Source organism: Biomphalaria glabrata, chromosome 2 (genome assembly GCF_947242115.1).
Source record: "Biomphalaria glabrata chromosome 2, xgBioGlab47.1, whole genome shotgun sequence".
Lineage (NCBI taxonomy): Eukaryota > Metazoa > Mollusca > Gastropoda > Planorbidae > Biomphalaria > Biomphalaria glabrata.
This window is the reverse complement of record NC_074712.1, coordinates 56,302,262-56,316,793: the sequence shown is the minus strand read 5'-3', so window position 1 is coordinate 56,316,793 and position 14,532 is coordinate 56,302,262. Positions and strand designations below refer to the sequence as shown.

Here is a 14,532-nt window from a genome sequence, read left to right as displayed (position 1 = left end):
AACGTGGCGCTTCCTCGGTGTCAATGCAAATAAACTAAAGGGAGGTAACACTCAACGTGGCGCTTTCTCTGTGTCTAATGCAAATAAACCAAAGGGAGGTAACACTCAACGTGGCGCTTCCTCGGTGTCAATGCAAATAAACCAAAGGGAGGTAACACTCAACGTGGCGCTTCCTCGGTGTCAATGCAAATAAACTAAAGGGAGGTAACACTCAACGTGGCGCTTTCTCTATGTCAATGCAAATAAACCAAAGGGAGGTAACACTCAACAGAGGTAACACTCAACGTAAGACGTACTCCAGTAACGTCGGCGAAAGGCCGAACTATAAATAGAAGTTAGTCGACGCTGATACTGAATGTCGAACAAGTTCAATAGCAATGAAGGGAACCGTCGAATGTCAGCTAACTCTATCATAAAATGCTACCTATCTCTACGTTGCCCTGGAAGTAGTTTGTTTACGTCGGCTGGTATTTCGTTCTATCCCTAAAAACTAGTCTTGTTTTTACTAGTCACGTCGTTGTCACTAAGTCAAAACTTCCCCTAATTTCGAAACAGATAATTAATTCCTAATCGTGCCATAACACTGGTCAATATCTTTTGCCGTCCAGATTCTCTGAAGCTGTATGAAGGCGTTCTTGTCTAAGACGTGATAATCTTCATGTCTGAAGGAGCGTCTGAGACTTGTAAAACAACCAAAACATGAGCTGAGATTACATGTGAGAATGATTGGGAATTGAGCTAGGATTGTACAGCTGAACACCATATTGGACAGTTCTCGCTGATGTGAACACGACTTGAGACCATCTCTTACCGTCATCAACGCTGCTTCCTTGGCGAAATCAGGAATCAGGAATGAGGAGGATCGCATTCCAAAATTCTCTCAACAAAGAAATATCGAGAAACTCTTTTGGATTATTAGGATTCGAAAGTATTTATAAATTCCATTTAACTTGATTGGGAAAAGAAAATGATTTAATCATGATAGTTTAATTTAGATAGTACTGTTAAAACATCATATAGGATGTTAACAAACATAATATTGGATGTTAAGAAACATAAAAAAGATGTTAGAAAACATAACATAGGATGTTAACAAAAATAATATTGGATGTTAACAAACAGAACATAGGATATTAACGAACAGAATATAGGATCAAGGCGCTATTAGACCTTTACACAGAAAAGAGTTATATAGGCAAACTAATGTGATTTTTTAAAAAATGCAGTACAATTTTAATGTACTAAAGCTTGTAGTTTGAGATCCATAGGGAGCGAGTTCAAAACCTTTGGTCTGTGTACTGAAACAAAAAAAAAACGCAAACTTGAAAGGAGAAACGAGGCACTATTAGAAGCGTTGATTAAAGAGAGCGAAAGACTGAGGGACATATAGAGTGATGAGTTCACTAATGTGCCAGCGCATTTCATTGTTACAGATAAATTGATGACAAAATGTGGCCACCTGGTGATCGATGTTTGCACTCTCAGCGAGCCAACAGAATGTAAGCGAAGACATAGAATAGCGTCTTGATCTGTATAGAAATAGCCTTGAAACGCTTCCTTTTTTAAAAAATTCGCAGCAGCCTGGCGACCTTGTAGTCGGGCACAACATTATCTGTTAACAAGAAACTGTCCATGAAACCTAAACGCACTGAGTAGAAGAGCTCTGGGGTTCTAAGTTACAAAAAGATAAACAGGATAATACAATATTTATTCGAACCAAACTAGTTCTAACAGATACATCAGTGGACTAAACATTGCCCGGAGCCATAAGAAAAACAAACACTGACCAACTGGGTATGGGCAAGTTGTTTAATTCTGGCTATCTGTTGAAAGACAATTTATGCCTTATTTTGGAAGAACACAATTTGTTTAAGCAGCTGATCAGGAGCCATCTGTCTTCTTGCAATCTGAATTCTAAAATTCTGAGAGAAATATGTTGGTATCTTTGTCATTTGATTTTAGTTGAGTGCATTTCTTACTTCTAGTGTTTAAGGGAAACATTCTGTTTTGTAGTTATTGTTGACTTGTACTGATAAAAGTTGTAACCAAAGTAGATTAATCATGACTTCTTTTTAGCTTGGATTTTAAGACAAACAAAGTATTTAAAAACACACACACACAAAAACGCGTTGAGTTTAGTGGTATTAATTAAATAATGAATTGAGACTAATTTTATCGTTAAGATGTGTATTAAACTTAATCGTATTGACTTATAATACAAACAAACAAGAAACAGACATTGCTTGATACATACGAATTACCAAATGTTTCAATCTATCTACGAGAATTGTCGACCTCAAGTAATTCTTCATTAGTTTGAGGCGCGAGAAGCTTCTTTCACTAGATTCCACAATTACGGATATTGCATAATTCCGTTTTTTTATCGCGCGTAGGATTGGCGTTTTCCATATTGAATGACACCCCAAAATGACAGTTCTTGTTTATATATTTCAGGAGATTTGTATGAGTTTTCAAAATGTTTTAATAATTTCCGGATATTTCCAGGACTTTTTTGTATATTTTGCAATTTCAGGAGATTTCCAGGAGCTCCTGGTAAATCGACACGAGGCCGCGGGCAATCTGTTATAAGTTACTAGTCGACCGGCGGCGTAGCATACGCCGCTGTTTTTGCAGAGCCGGCCTTAGGTGACCGCAGGGGGCTCCGCACTTTCAAAGGACCCGCGGTAATTCTAAGTGTATAAATTATTAAATTAAACCATTGTATAACTTATAACAGATTTCCCGCGGCCTCCTGTCGATTTACCAGGAGCTCTTGGAAATCTCCTGAAATTGCAAAATATACGAAAATGTCTATTTAAGATCTTTATTTCTGAATTGCCATATAGACCTTGATATTAACGTGGTTCTCTTTAGGTGTAATAGTTTTGTCATTAATCATTAGATCTGTAAAGATTATTCTTAATTTTTATCCAGAGCACATTGTTCACTATAAGGATATAAATTATAGCACAAATTATACATTAGAAGATTTCAATCCTACAGCAGAAAATGTGTAATTACTCGTTAATAAGAAATGTCTAATAAGGGCGCACTCAATGTCGAAATTGTGAACCAAAACAAAATCAATAATTTTATCCTTTAAACCAAATAAGGTCATTTTTTGTTCTCCTAGACATAACAACAGAACTTCATGACAAAAACGTTTCCCACACACACTCTCTCTCACACACACACTTTCGAGTGTGGTCTTAAGGTTAGACCAAACATGAAAAACATTTCTGTTCCCATAATGCATTTAAAAGATCAAGAGACCAGACTTCCTATGTGGGAGTCCAGAAGATCCGTCTTTAACCAGCTTGACCTTATAAGGGGAGATCAGCGCATTAGTTCCAGTAGGGTGGGATCACGTCGCTTCTGCCGTCTTGGGGCCTTATGGTTTTGTAATTACCAATGGCCGTAAAGAAATGGAGACTTCATACACAGGCCAGCCTCGATGTCATGTCCATGATGCATAAAATACATGACCCAGTTTTTTTCCCCCATTCTAGATGTAATTTTCAAACATGAATTGACTTCTGTCAAATGTATCTTAGAGTAGTCTCACCATTATAAAGCTGGTATTACCTGTGGAGGCAGAGTTGTAAAGCGCTTGGCTTCCGAACCGGAGGTCCCAGGTTCAAATTATGTTTGGGGATCCTTAGGGCTGCTACACCCAGCTGGTTGGTCTTTATGCTGGTCACTAGATTCCCTCGTTAATCGTAGCCACAGAAACATCTGCCCTATAGACCGCATAATTCGAGAGGAGAATATTAATTTGACTTTGTATCAACTCATTCTGTCGGTCCCAGATCAAGTTGAAACTTTACACAATTAACACGCCTAACAAAACATGAATCAATCGAAATATTATCCTATTAAATAATTAGTTACTGGTAATTAATTATTGTGTTTGAAATAGAAAATATGAAATAAGAAAAACTCATTGAGAGATGAGGCTGTATATATGGTATAATTCCCTTAACCTTATTGTGGATTTGAACTCGTTTCTCCCACTTCCCATTCTTGGATCAAGTTGAAATTTTGCATAATTATTCATAGTCGATGACAATCAATGAAAAAAAATTACCAATTAGTTAATCAATAAGTGCTAATTAATTAATTTTGTTTTGTATAGAAAAAAAGGGAGCTTATTATTGCAGTATTGAAATATATGCATTGATTTTGTGGTTCTTCTCCTTAAGTAAGTTTTTTTTTTTAAGTTCCCATTTCATTTCCCACCAATCGGTCGTTGACTACCATCCAGAACATCACATGATGTATGTGACGTCTGCTCAATGTGATTTGTGTTGTGGAATAAAAGGCTGCTTTTTGTCTTCTTGTGACCAAACCTTTTTTTTTTTTAAAGCTATTTTCTAAAGGCTCTTTTCAAAATACTGGGGGAAAAAAAGAAATAAAAATTTCGATAAGGGCGGTAACTAAGAAGCGATTGGTAAAAAAAAAAGTTTGAATTGGGAGTAAAGGGGGGGTGTATAGAAGGGGCTATGGAGGCCTGGCAAGGACTAATGACATACATAACGCGGCTATCCCGAAGACAAAATGAGTTTCTCATTTCTCAGTCATTGATTTTTTAAGTTCCATTTTCCGCACACCCGATTTTTTTTTTCTTCTTCTCGCCATCTTAGACCGAAGGGCGACCATGTTATGGTGTACGAAGAGTTTAGTCAAGCCGTAGACAAATGCAGACGCTTCCGTTTATGGCCAGGTAATTGTCCACGGGATAGGGCAAAGTCGTTATTAGACATTTTTTTTTAAAATGTCTTTCTTTTCTTGAAAGTAATTTTATGATGGAGAGAACATTTCTGATACAATTATAAACCTAATTACTTTTCTTCTTTATTACTCAACCAACGATAAAAACAAACAAACTGGAGTTCGCATTAACAGGGAACTAGATGGTCTATGATCAAATATATGTCCAACCTTATTACAAATGATACAGACACAAAAATGGCAACTAACAGACGTATTATTTTATACATACAATTTAATTTGTTAAAATTATGGATTATGCATTTTATAGAAACAATGCAGACACAGCAGTAGTTCACAGTATGTTTGAATTATCTCGTACTGTTATGTGAACATCACCATGATTCAAAGTGTGGTTGATTTCATCCCTTCTAATCTTCAATTGCTTAAAATGTTAGAGATTTTATGTCTGAAAACAATAATTCTCAAGTTATCTCCCTTGCTCTTCTAGTCGCGCAGAAGGACAAGAGGGGAAGTATTCTGTTGCCGGAGTGCACGTCAAATAAGAGGGGATTTGGGGCTACTGTGTACATTGTGGAGAGAGAGAGAGGGAGAGAGAGAGAAAGACAGACAGACAGAAAAACAGACAGAAGGAAATGCATATGAAAACAGGCGAAAATGGCAAAGAATAACAAAATGTTTTCCAAGCAAAAGTAGAATAATATGTATTGTGAATATTGGAGATTCCCGCTGGCCATTTCTTTCAGGATAATATGTCTCTGACTCGCTTCTAGATCTTAAATAATAAGACATTTTTAGATAGCAAAAAATAAAAAATATGTAAATAACATAAGCTAAATTATATACATTATAAAATAATATTATAAATACTAGATCTACTTAAGGATTGACTGCAAGAGAAAGCCGAATCATTGAATGGCTTAGAGAAATATATTGCAATGCCCGAACAAAGTGCTGGACATAGGACGATGCCCCGTGTCAAACAGATGTTTGCTTGTCGAATGTGATGCAGTGTGGTCAATGAAAAAAACAGGAACACGGAAGATACATTGATCACTTGACCACTTGACCATCTGTTAAGGAGTGTATGTGTTTCCTTGGTGATGTAGAAAGGGAGTATTTATTGTTAGATGTAGAGAGGGAGCATTCATTTAATGTTAGTCTTGTCGAATGATGCAAGATAAGCGGCATTGTCGTAAGCTGTGTCAAGTACGCCAGACGACTCCAGGATGTCAGGGTGTAAATAAGATCAAGTTACAATTCTAGAACTAGCTTTACGACTGTTAGTAGGGTGTTAGCAGTTCCCTCGTATAACCACCCCTGCTGCGTCAATTATTTATTTCAACCCCTCCTTCACGAATCAACGTTCTATTTTTACAAGTCCCCTTAATAGTCAGTAGACTCTTCATGGGAGGAAACTCTGGGAGGGCACAGATTTTGAAAATAGCTCTGTTGATTTTTCTAGAAATTTGACAGTTTATATTTATTTATTTTTTTGTAAAATAGTTACTAATGGGCAATACAGCGGATGCTCGGGTTTAACCGTTCTAATTAAATATTTTTAAAAATTTAATTATCTTAAAATTAAGTTTGGCTGATTTGAAAACTGCTTTTAGCGGGTATTCCCGCACTCGACTCAAATGTTCCTTTGTATTCAGTAAGGAGTTCAATAAAAAAATATAAGTTTATGCATTTTGTGCTCATCATTTTATGTAGAAACTGGCTGGACTGGAATAGAAGAAATGGATTGTGCAAGGTTATTGAAATATTAGTTGAATACTTGAATAGATAAATAGAAGTCAGTTTTAAAGATAGGGCCTCAAACAATGACATCTTACGCCGAACTGAAATTAAAAATCCATGTCTTCCCCAGGATTCGAACCCGGGAACGGTTCGGAAGCCAAGTGCTTTACCAATAAGCCACCGCGCCTCCTAGGTCTTTATAGACGCTCTTAAATAATGTAAAGCTAAAAAAAAGAAAGAAGAAAAAGATAGGCCTGGGCTGTTTTGTTTAATCCCCAAGGAGTCAAAGAAATAAGTAGGATATGCGCGCCATTGGAAAGAGGTGACCAACATTTTATCGCACGGTGTAAAACACTTTCACACTAAATGCAATGACAGAAAACTACATTATTGGGCATGCACAATGTGACCCACATTGTAAGTCTTAAATGAACGCTCCTGACTTTACACAACCGTTTAGTTACGCTTATGAAAGATTTATGGAATATTTTCCTTTCCCCGTTATAGCAGGCTATGTCCTGATTGGTCACTTCAGATTTATGTGACTACTGTCGCCCTAGTATCCAAGATTTCTAAAACTGTTGTAGGTTGGGGAGGGGGGGGGGGCAAGCTCTCTCTACAAAGATCGGTTATCATCTCTATATTCAAAGTTTGCTGTGTAGCAATTGAGATTTTACATGGTGGGTTCGCGAGCTCGCGCCAAACCCTCACCTGTTTTCACTCAGGCCTTGGACAGGCAATGGCGGAAGTATACGGTCTATTTTAGGCATCACTATAACAGAATGTTTTTGTGTTGTTTTTTTACCGAAAAACACACATCTATTGTTTTTATCTAGAAATATTATTTTGATTGGTTCGTCGATTTAAAAAAAAAGGAGAAAAATAATGTTGCAAGAGGACTTTAAATGTTTAGAATGTGGGAAGCGTGGTCGAGAGGCTAAGTGCGCTTGAACTTAGCTAGGCTTGGCTACCTATGAAGGGGGCTCGAGGTTTGACACCCGACTCGGGCAGAGTTGTGTTTACTGAGCGCCTATAGCAAGGGAAAACCTTCTCCCAGATACCCCCTCCCCCCCCCCCCGGTCCACTACTGAGATTGGACCAAAGCGCTCTTTAAGTCTGCACTAATGTTGTTCTAACTGTTAAGCAACTCCCACAGTGTTTTAAACGTTGAACGGGGCGGGAGAACCTAAGTATGTAAGTAAAGGTTTTAGAAATAGATATCACATTGAATTGTTAATGTAATCAAAAGCCAACTAAAAAATATTTTAGTAAGAGCTCATTTAAAAACAAAAAAACTTTCCAATTTAGAAGAAAACCTATGCTTGAAACTTTAGCATGTCTAAGTACCCTTGTCAGATGTGTGTGGAGGTGTATGTGGGTGTGTCTGTGTGTGTATGTGTGTGAAGGTGGAGGGGCTGGACAAGAAAAATAATTTTGTCCTTACTGATGGGTTCTGCAACGATGTCTAAAACTTCACAAAAATTACTCTGACTTAACAGGAGAGAGGATTGATCAATCAGTAAGCGACAGCCTACTTAACCCTTAAAGTGCTGAGCAAAATGGAATTACAATTCTGATGTTTAGTGTCTAAACTACCACACACGTTTTAAGGGTTAACGTCTTGGTTTTACAAAAAATCTGGTAACTTCTACCACCAAGAGAAAAGAGACTGTTAGGAAAAGGTCAAGTTCCAGCAGTACACCAAAGTACCAAAGAAATATGAATATGTTTTACAGTTAGAATCCTATCAGGAAACAGAAGTGTATTGTAAATGTGTCTCTTTATATATGTTTTCTCTGTCTCTCCCTCTATCTCTATATCTGTCTCTCTCTCTCTTTCTGTCTCTCTATTATTCTGCCTGTTTCTTTCCTATTCTCTCTTAGCAATTTTGAAGTAACGAAAACGAAAACAATAGCTAATTTAGATCATTTTGGACTTTCATTTTCATGAACTCGCATGACCAATGACAAAGTTATATAAAGTCAGTTGACATCAGCAACTCTTTGTACCAAACATGCTAGAATTAAATAGTCATAGCTATTTAAAAAAATGATTAATTTATCTTGCAATATAATAATCCCAGTCTTCTAAGAAATAGTAATTTGTTCGGACTAGACTGAATAAGGAGTTAGAACAAATTCAACAAGAAACATTTAGAAACATGCTTCATTTAGATCGTGCTCATTAATGGTACTGTGTGAGAGCTTTGGGCTGTCGTTTGGTGGTCTGGGTGGTTCCTGGCTCGAACCCTAGCCCGCTGCCATCCCCACGACATACTGCGGGAGGTTTGCGATAGGATGTAATTATCTAGACGTGTCAAACATTTGAAAAATAAATATATAGACTTTAGAGTCTACGTAAAGGGGCGGTGGCTGAGTGGTAAAGCGCTTGGCTTCCGAACCTGGGGTTCTGTCTGGGTTCGAATCTCGTTGAAGATTCTTTAGGGTGCCTTTGAGTCCACCCAGCTCATATGTCAACAATATGTACCTGACATTAGTAAAGGCGACTGGCCACACTCTTATCTTATATTATACAGACGTCACTTCAAATAAGATTATTACGTCCTACTCGTCATGCATCTAGTCATGCATGTTAACTAATAACTTAAATTCTACAAATTCTCTGGTTTTCCTGGCTGGCTCAGACAACCCATTCCATGCTCTAATAGCACTAGGCAAGAAGGAGCGTTTGTACATATTTGTCCAAGCATATGGAACGAGGAATGTGCCTTTATCTTTGTGTCTTTCTGAGAATTTTATTAGATTTTGTTTTTGTATTTGGAGATTTGGTTCAGTGTTTTATGTATAATTCCCACTTTACTCTTGAGTCTTCTCTCCAGAAGGCTTTCTAAATGTAGTGATTCTACTACAGGTGTCACCGTGGGGCACAGAAACAGATGACATTTACTTCATCCGAACTATACATCGCAAGATCTGAAACTTCACTGTTGGAGCCTACGTATCGTTAACTAGATGATATTGAACTTCTTTTAATCTTCGAACCGATTTTCAAGACTATATTTAAATAGTAGTTTTTTCTAAGCTGCCAGATAATAAATAGCCTGTCAAAGTGTACAGTACTGAAGTGCAAATGTCTATAGAAGATTTTTTTCCATTTCGATTTAGGAACATGGATTGGCTTTTATTCTCTATAAGTGACCCTTCAATGCCCAACGTCCACTTTCATTCTGGGGTACAAGACACGGCTGGACAAAACTATCTTTAGATTGAATTCCGGTCAATTGGACATTTCACATCGTCGGGCTCTGTGACCTGCCTACTTGCCAGACTGCGCTGGTCTGACCTGATGAATCTTTTGATGCAAGAATTTCTATTGAGCAAAATCGTTTTGGTTTGACTTTAAATAGATGCAAAAATCAGGCAAGATACAATGCGAGTAATATGCTGATTTAAGTCGTAGTTTTGTTTCTAATTCTTTCCAAGGGGATTGTCTATTAAATAAGTAAGTTCAGTACACAGACCAATGTAATGAGGATATACATAGACTTATGTGGTTTAGTACACAGACCAATGTTATGAGGATATACAAAGACCTACGTGGTTTAGTAAACACACCAATGTTATGAGGATGTTCACCATGTGACGTATAGTATAGTATATAGTATAATATTATATATGTAACTAACGTCAAAATTAAACTGTTGATTAGTTGGCTCAAATTAAATCCTCTCTTTGGCGCGTGTTAAAGTTAAAGTGAGACCCAAAACATCAATTCCATTGTTTACTGTCCAGCACACGCCATTCGTACAATAAAAATGGAACACTTTTCTCAAGAGTGCACGTGAATAAGCCCTTACATAGATAACAACATATAGAATATGTTCATTCGCACTCCTTTAATCAAATGCAAGCCAATATTTCGTGCTACAGCGATATCTCGTCTGCAGGAAGAAATTAGCTTAATTTTCCCGCCCACCATTCATAAAATAGAAAAAAATCAACTGATTTGATAAAACCTTTTATATATATTTTTTTTTTTGCTCTGGCTAATATATCTTGTCAAAAAAAATATGATCGGCTCTACTCTGGCTGAATTCTTTGAGAAATAGTTTTGTTTGATATAGGCCCTTACATCTGTATAACTGAGATATTAGAGCGATGTACAGATAGAATGAGTCAGAAAAAAAAGCCTGAACTATCTTGAAATGTGAAATGGGATAATAGTCAATTTCAATATATGCACAGCATTGTGGGTATTATAAGACACTTCTCTTCAATTTATTATACTAAGAAGAATTAAACACTAATTAGGTGTATTATCTTGGTATAGGGAAGATAGGAAAGATTTAGTTTGGAAACCACTGATTAAGAATTATATCTAGATCTATATGGAGTATTTAAAGGACAAAACATCTATTTCCTATATAGAGCCTACTAAAACAAACTCTACCACAGTATCGACTTGGACATTGGGAGGATCAATTGTAATACAATTTCTTTGTAATTTGTGACAATTCACATTCCCTATGCCAGGACAAATACATATAAGAAATGTTTCTTTATTTAACTGTATTAGCTGACTTAATTATGCAAGAAAACTAATTAAGTTGAAATAAATGAAATCTTCAATGAACAGAAAGACAAGAATAGCAAAGGAGGTCTTTAAATTGAAAGAGGATAAGAATATATATATATTTGTACACACGAATTATTTTCATAAGTATTTATTCTTTCATTCTAGATTCATGCTCCAAATTACCAAAATATTTTAACAGCGTGATTGAAAAGCGACAACAAGCTTCAAGAATTATGTGTGCACCTGGCCATGGTAGAAATGTTGGTGATCTGAATGAGCTCCTCTTGACATTATCTTGAATTGATGTTGATCTGTGTTGATAAATGTGTATTTTTTAAATCACTTAATTACCAATAGTGGTTTCAGTCTGTCTCTGCGGCCATATCACGAGGTCCTCAGGACTCACAAAGGCATTCTTTCAAGAAGGAAAAAGAAGAAGAGTCAGACAGAGAAAGCGATGGGAAGACAACATATAAGAATGGACGGGCCTGACATTCAGAGACATTCTAACCACGTCAAAAAGTCTGAAAGATGGAGAACGACGGTCAACAGATCTTGTGTGATGCCCCAAAGGTTCAACAGACAAATGGACAGGTGAAAGTGATATGTTCAGTTCTATCATGCTGGACTATTGTGTTGATATAAATTACTTTGGCCTGCCTAGTCCACTTATCATTGTAAGAAGTCAAACTATATTAAAAGAAAATTCGGTCTTCTGAAAATTGTGTCTTGTGAAAATTCTGTGGCATGAAAATTCTGTAACATGAAGTGTCAGTGGTGTAAAAATTCTGTGGCGTGGAAAGCTAGTTGCTTGTAAAGCCAGATTTTGGTTTTAAAGTAAAAATATGTTTCAGAAATACAGATGGGCAGGCAAAATAAAAGTTTAATTATTTTTGTGATAGACAATAAGGACGAGATGATGTAGTTTGCACAATGATTACCTCCCATTTAGTTCCTCATTGAATGTAAAATACACAGGATTCAAGAATACAAAGCCCCAGCACATTTTAAAATTAAATCCCTTGATCAGTACTTCCTGATGTGTGCAGTTCGAAGCGGAAATAGAGTTGTCTGTATAGCCTCGCAAGTTGAACGGATGCGCTCATGGAAATCAGTTCTCCCCCCCCCCCTTTCCGACGCTATAGCAAACAATGTTTTGATCATGGAAGGTTTAGAACCAGACTGATTACATAAGCATGAGTGTTTATTTCAGTTTTAAATGTCAATCTTTGTAGCACGTGGCTGCTACTTTGTAAGTAATTGAATAGAATTAGAATTTAAAAAATATATTCGATGAAACTCATTAACTCAATGTTGATATACGCTTGTTGGGGTGTAGCGCCAGAAAGCCAGGGCCGGTCTTAGGGCACTGCAACCTATGCGGCCGCAGTGGGCCCCGCGCTAACTCTAGTTGTATATTATTCAATAAAACCATTTTAACTTATAACAGGGTTTCCGCGGTCTCCTGATTTTCCAGGAGCTCCTGGAAATCTCCTGAAATTGCAAAGTATACGAAAAATGTGATGAAAATCTCCTGAAATTATTAAAATATCCTGAAAACTTAAAACATGTTCTGAAAAAAAGACAAAATTGTAATTTTCTGTGTCGTTCAATATGGACAACGCCAATCGTACTCGCGATAAAAAAAACGGCATTGTCAGCTTTCATTTAATAAAAATAATAGGGCGAATTGTAACCAAAACAGTACGTTCCAATACTTAATTTAATGTAATAGTCAGTGGCATGTAAATATAGATCCAAATCTATTTTGATCTCTTTAAAAAAAAATCAAAAGCGATATTTTGCTAGGCAGATCTGACTGTTTATCGGCTTTATGTTGGAAATCTACCTTCTACTGTAAATGACTCGTAAAGTTAATTTGATCTTGATTTTGCACTTAGTAAAGTACGAATAAAATGCAAAGACGAATTTATTTTTAAACAAAAATCTTCACTTTTTTATCCTTATTCGTACCCAGACTAGGCCCCGCAGGATCTGTTTCGCATGGGGCCCCGCAATCTGTAGGACAGGCCCTGCAGACAGCTAGTCCCAACTAAATCATTGTGGGTGCATTTGTTTATTAATGCCAAACTTAAACATTTTCATACCCCAAAAATGACTACAACTTTAAAGAACAACAACAACTTTCAACATCAATGTAGCTGTATATGACTTAATGCCGTGAACAATTGAAGCCAATACAACACAGGTCATAACTACACGTCTTTCTGTCACTAGTCTCTCTAACTTGAACTTTCCCCCCTTTATTCACAACCTCAACTGAGATGGTTTCATCAGACTCTAAAGGAGGTTTTCAAGATTTTTGGTGTATTTGGTGTACAGATAAAAGGAAGCGTTGATAAATGATCATTTTTGTTTTAACTTAAAATTTTGGTGTATTTTGTATTTTCTCATCTTGTCCATTTTCAGTTTTTTAGTTGGCACCATTTGAAGTAAAATCAATTGAGCGTCATTGACAGTATTTAGTTTATAGTGACTTTTTCCAATTTAGTTAATGCAAACTAAATATCCGAGATAGTCTTACTCAAGGTAATATGGGAATATATTTAGCTAATAGAAACACTCACACAGGCACACACTATAACACTCAATAATCATTTAATCATAAATGAATATAAAAGTTAAAAGTGAATTTTGTTTGTGTGCGTGTGTGCCCTGTGCTCTGTGCCATCGTGTTTCCAGAATCTCTAGACTCGAATGTAATGTTTTAGTCTTATTCTTAATCTTGTTATTTATTTTCCTAGATGTGTGTGTGTGTGTGCTGAGCGGGTCTTAGCAGTACTAGGGGTCAAGGGCGAGTGTCATGTACGAGACCTTGTTATTAGTATACTGGTCTGACGGCGAGAGAAGAACCTCACTATCGCGGGGGTTCCATGAGCATTGGGAGGTTGTCCCACTTGCTATCACCAAAGGTGTATGTGTTGTTGCATTAAAATATGAGCGTGATGAAAATGATCCTGAAGTAGGTTGTTTTATCTGTCCGGTCATGATGTAACCAATCATCTGAAGCTACACAGAAGCTGTTCCAAGTTTGAAACTTGTTTAGCTCTAAAAACTCTCTGAAAGGTTCTAACTTCAGACCTAAACTTGAGGACTAGTAGACATTCACAAATGGACACCTTTTATACTACAAGGGGAAGTAAAGGATGAATTAATTTGTTTTCCATTTATACAAAACACAAATCTATGCAGCAATATTTCGTACACCTTGAAGAAAAAAGGAATTAATTTTAAGAGATTCAAACCACGTATCCCCTTTGACAATCTTATTTTCAGCTTATAAAATACAGACGTTACTTCAAAAAAGAAAATGATTACGTCCTACGCTTTTCTAGGTCAGTCTAGACATGCATGTTGATCAATGACATACATTCTGCCAAGTCGTTAGTTTTCCTGACTGATTCAGGCAGAAGAAGCATTTGTATGAATTTGTCCTAGCATTTAGAACAAGAAATCTGCCTTTAGCAAGTATGGAAAGCGTTGGAATAAAGGGCTATTTAA

At 36.7% G+C, this 14,532-nt stretch overlaps 1 protein-coding gene across 1 annotated transcript in view; it reads right to left on the bottom strand.

The window, feature by feature from the left end:
- The window catches only part of LOC106067534 (neuropeptide SIFamide receptor-like), a 168,854-nt gene that overhangs the window by 108,951 nt on the left and 45,371 nt on the right, over nt 1-14,532 (bottom strand). The window lies entirely within an intron of this gene.